The following is a 5,503-nucleotide window of genomic DNA, read 5'->3' as shown; positions in this document are numbered from 1 at the left end:
CTTATCCCTAGAATATAGGCAGCTTCTCCTAGGTCCTTCATAGAGAAACACTTCCCAAGCCAGGACTTAACTTCCTGCAGAGTTGGGATGTCATTTCCTATGAGTAGTATGTCATCCACATACAATACCAAAAAGCTAACTATACTCCCACTAGCCTTGACATATACACAAGATTCATCTTCACTCCTAGAAAAGCCAAATTCCTTGACTTTCTCATCAAAGAAAAGATTCCATCTGCGAGGTGCTTGCTTTAACCCATAAATGGATTTCTCAAGCTTACACACTCTATTAGGGTACTCTGTGTTGACAAAACCCTCTGGCTGACTCATGTAAACATCCTCAACCAACTTTCCATTAAGGAAAGCTGTTTTGACATCCATTTGCCATATTTCGTAGTCATGAAATGCGGCTATGGCTAACAGAACCCTAATAGACTTAATCTTGGCCACTGGAGAAAAGGTCTCATCATAATCAACTCCCGGAGTTTGTGAGAAACCCTTTGCAACCAGTCGTGCCTTATAAGTGTGTACATTACCATCCATGTCGGTCTTCTTCTTGAAGATCCATTTGCAACCTACAGTCTTACGACCTGGTACATTCTCAACCAAGTTCCAAACTTGATTGTCATACATGGACTGTATCTCGTTGTCCATTGCCTCTTTCCACTTGGCTGACTCAGGGCTTGTCATGGCTTCCGCGTAACTGTTAGGTTCATCCAGACCTATCAGCGTCTCATCACTGATAAGTGTATCACCTTCCGCAGTAATATGGAATCCATAGTAATGCTCAGGTGCATTCCTAACCCTTGTGGAACGCCTCAGAGGTACAGACTTGTCAATTGGCTCAACAGAAGTTTCCTCCTCAAGTTGAGTGCTAGGGTTTGAAGTTCCTTCACCACTTGACTCTTGAATTTCTTCAAGGTCAACTTGCCTCCCACTGTCTCCTTGGCTTATGAACTCTCTCTATCTCGAAAGAAAGCCCTCCTAGCTACAAAGACCACATTCTCACTAGGTCTGTAGAAGAAGTAACCAAAGGATTTCTGTGGGTAGCCGATGAAAATACACCTCTCACTTCGAGGTTCGAACTTATCATGAGTCTCGCGTCTCACGAAAGCCTCGCAACCCCAAATCTTAATGTGGTCTAGTTTGGGTACTTTACTAGTCCACATCTCATGAGGAGTTTTGGCAACTTTCTTTGTGGGAACTAGATGAAGGATATGGGCGGCAGTCTCTAAGGCATACCCCCAAAATGAGATTGGTAGCGAAGCTCGACTCATCATGGAACGAACCATATCCAACAAGGTTCGATTACGCCTCTCAGCTACACCATTCAACTGCGGTGTCCTGGGAGGTGTCAATTGTGAGACAATCCCACATTCCCTAAGATAGTCGAGGAACTCTGAACTAAGATACTCACCACCTCGATCGGATCGAAGCATCTTAATGTTCCTGCCCAATTGATTCTCGACTTCCTGTTTAAACTCTTTAAACCTCTCAAAAGTCTCTGACTTATGCTTGATTAAGTAGACATATCCATATCTACTGTAATCATCAGTAAAAGTCAAATAATAACGATTAGCATCCCTTGTGGCATGTTTGAAGGGCCCATACACATCCGTGTGTATAAGATCCAACAAACCTTCACCCCTCTCACAAGAGCCTGTGAAGGGTGACTTTGTCATTTTTCCAAGTAAGCATGATTCGCAACTATCATCTGACTTTAGGTCAAATGACTCCAATACTCCATCCTTTTGGAGTTGGCCTATGCGTTTCTTGCTTATATGTCCAAGACGACAATGCCATAATGATGCTTTATCCAAGTTATTATCATTAACAGAATCAATACACAATACATTATTTCCTAAGTTATCAACCACAGATACAGTTTCATACACACCATCACAAGGTAATGCTTTAAAATAAAGAACATTATTAAAGAAACCATTAATCGAACCAACTTCATTATCAAATGAAAAGGTGAAACCTTGTTTATACAATGCATGAAAGGAAATAATATTTCTTGCCATTTCTGGCGAATAACAACATTTATTCAAATCTAAACTAAACCCACTACTTAGCGAAAAAGTATAAACTCCAATCTTGGTGACAGGTAAAGCTTTCCTATTCCCCATGATTAAGTTTATTCTTCCATGCTCCACATTCTCACTTCTTCTTAGTCCCTGCAAATTAGAACAGATATGAATACCATAACCGTTATCAAGGACCCAAGAGTTAGAATGGGGTGAGTTATAAGATAAGATAGTGTAAATACCTGCATTGTTGGGTTTAACTTTCCCATCCTTCACATCTTGCTGGTACTTTGGGCAGTTCCGCTTCCAATGTGACTTTTCATGGCAATAGAAGCATTCAGCCTCTTTAGGGTCAGAAGAAGGAGTGACAAAACCTTTCTTGGTTCCACTTGAAGAAGAGACATCAAGGGTCCTAGCCTTGGTACCCTTCGAAGAGCTCTTCCTCTTCTTCCCTCTACCTTTCCCGATTGCCAAAACCGGGGCGGAGTTTGGAGTAGGAGTGTTAACAACCGACTTACCCTTAAGACCTATTTCTGCGGTCTTGAGGAGTCCCTGAAGTTTGCTGAGTGTGACCTCTTCCTTATTCATGTGATATGTCATGCGGAATTGATCATAGCATGATGGTAAGGAGTGCAAAATGATATCTATTGCAAGCTCCTCAGGGAAGTTCACATTAAGCTTCAGCAACCGATCCACATACCTTTGCATTTTCTGCATGTGGCTCGTAACGGATTCCCCGTCCTTCATCATGGTTGTTATGATAGAGCATATGATTTCATACCTCTCTTGTCGTGCACTTTGATGGTATCTTTCCATCAGATCTTGGTGCATTTCAAAAGGGTAGAAGTCCTCATAGGACTTTTGGAGTTCCGCTCTCATGGTGGCCAACATGATGCATGCCACTTTTGTAGCATCCCTTTCATGTGCCCGGAAGTCAGCGATCTCCTGGGGAGTTGCAGTGGTCTCATCAATCTCCTTAAGCTCCTTGTCAAGGACATATTCTTTGTCCTCGTAGCGGGTAATCATCCTGATGTTTCTGATCCATTCATTGAAGTTGGATCCATCAAAAGTGACTTTCCCACACAAGTTCATAAGGGTAAAGGAGCCATTAGGATTAGAGCCAGAAGCAGCATTGTTTGAAGACATCTGAAAGAAGAGAACAAGATTAGTTTAGATATTAAGAGAGTCCTTAATAAAACACCCAAATGTAATATTAAGGCTAGGATCCAATCACAATATATTATAACTTAGAAGAGGTATGCCGTAATCCAAGCTATAACATATTTGAAAGGTAGGTGAATGACGATTCACCAATTTCCACCATGAAAAACGAAATATAAATATTAGGTTTTTAATTGGTTCTTAGAAATTCCTAGATTCTTTTGAGATTCAATGAACTTTTCAAAGGCATGTTTCAATCTCGAGTGTGCCCTCCAAGTTTTGTGACTGGGATACCGAGGATCACAAAACGAGGTGTGAAGTAACCATGCAAATCACTTGATACCCTCAAGGTTTATGACTCAATCGATGTGCCGGTAAACCACACACGCTCCACCGATGCTATGGTAAACCTTAAGTCACCCTTTACCTACCTTGTGAAGTCCAAGTTAGTGTGCCGGTTAACCACACACGCTCCACCAACGACTTAAACAAAGTGTAAAGTGTAATTTCATGGATTAGCACCTTATTCACATTTTCCTAAAGTAACTAAGATTGGGAATTTAATAAAAGCATTTAGTTACTTTATAATATTCATCATACTTTTAATGAGAATTTATAAGTCCTTGTCTTACCCGTTCGGCTAACGACCCTCCACCGATCAAGGAAGCGGTGGGTGAGAATGGACACCCATTAAGTTGCCATTTTATAGGCAACAACCTTATACCCCCCTTATAGACCGGCTTCGTGAATGAGGCGTACTAGCGGTAAGACGACTTGACGTTATACATATATATATATATATATTAGTAACTTATAATATTATAAAGTATAAGGGTTGAATTTTAACTTTTAAAATTCTAAGGGTTGGAACTAAAGTTTTAATCAAGACTTTACATGTTCCAAAACTTGAGGGCAAGTTTTGTAAACTTCCAAAACTTTTCATTTCTTATAACTTATGAATTAATTGAGTAATAAAAATGAAGACTCTTCATTTTTATAACTATTGTGTTCTTTTAATGGCTTTAATAAAAGTGAGACTTTTGGTTTTCCATAACTTGAGGACAAGTTATGGACTCCATTAAAACACATTATGATCATGAATTAAACTACCATGAAGGTTACAAACAATTCCTATGATCATCTAATCTTCATAAGTTCAAGAACATGAATATGAACACTTTCAAGAATCAAAAATTACACTTAAAAAAAACTTGTAATTTTAATAATTGCCATTGTAAATGGATTAGCATAAACATTACACCATCTAAAACAAGCTTTAAAACATCAAAACAGTTTAGGGTAATGTTTCTAGTCCATTTCCAGCAACAAATGTGCAAACTTTCATACGAGCAGAAAACAGAAAAACGATTTTTTTCCAAGCTGTTTGCACACAAAAAAAAAAAAACAACAACAAACGAACCATGCTCTGATACCACTGATGGGTTTTGAGCATTCTAACACTTCCTAAGTGTACATGCAACCCTAATAACATTGGATCTATGTTTGTCTAATTATCATGCAAAGTTGAATTCCAAGGTTATATTCCTATCTAGCATACATGGGGAACAAATTTTAACTTGCATGAAAGATAGAATAACTTACCTTGTTGTTGCTTATGATCCTTGAAACCTTGTGAGCCTAGCACCCCAAGTGTGATGCCTCAAATGCTTCACACAACACCAAATGCTTTTGGAATGACTTTAGAGAGAATACACACTTCTAAAATCGGCCTAGCCCTCTTGTTTCTTATGTGTAGCCGATTTTGGTGGAGAATGGGTTTCTTATATAGTGTTGACACATCTAGGGTTACACCATGTAAACCCTAATGTGTCATGACTCTTCATTTCCATGACCCATGGGTTTGTAACTCCCATGGAGCATCCATGGAGCATCTTATGGGTGGAACCCAACTTGATAATCCATGGAGCCTCTTAGCCCACTATATAAGATATGGAAGATTTACATAATCTACCCATATATTTAATTAGTTATCTTTTGATCACTTAATTAATTCTAAATTAATTCTTGATCAAACTAATTAAATAATATTATTAATATATTAGAACTTATAATATATTAATAAACCATAAGTGTTATTTCTCTCATTTTAGTTTATCCAATTGCATGGTGCCATGCAACCCAAATGGACCATGCCGGGTCGAGTCAAGTACATACCAGAAATAGTTATGGACTTATACACCTTATCCAACAGTTTCGAGTTGGTAAACTCTCGGTACTACAACGAATCACCCCCTGTGGTCTCGCAACATCAACAGTTGCGGTGGTTGCGGCAGCAACAACCTCGGTGACAGC

Source organism: Lactuca virosa, chromosome 7 (genome assembly GCF_052849685.1).
Source record: "Lactuca virosa cultivar CGN04683 chromosome 7, Lactuca_virosa_CGN04683_v6, whole genome shotgun sequence".
NCBI classification, from domain to species: domain Eukaryota; kingdom Viridiplantae; phylum Streptophyta; class Magnoliopsida; order Asterales; family Asteraceae; genus Lactuca; species Lactuca virosa.
The sequence above is the reverse complement of the archived record's forward strand: the minus strand, read 5'-3'. Positions refer to the sequence as shown.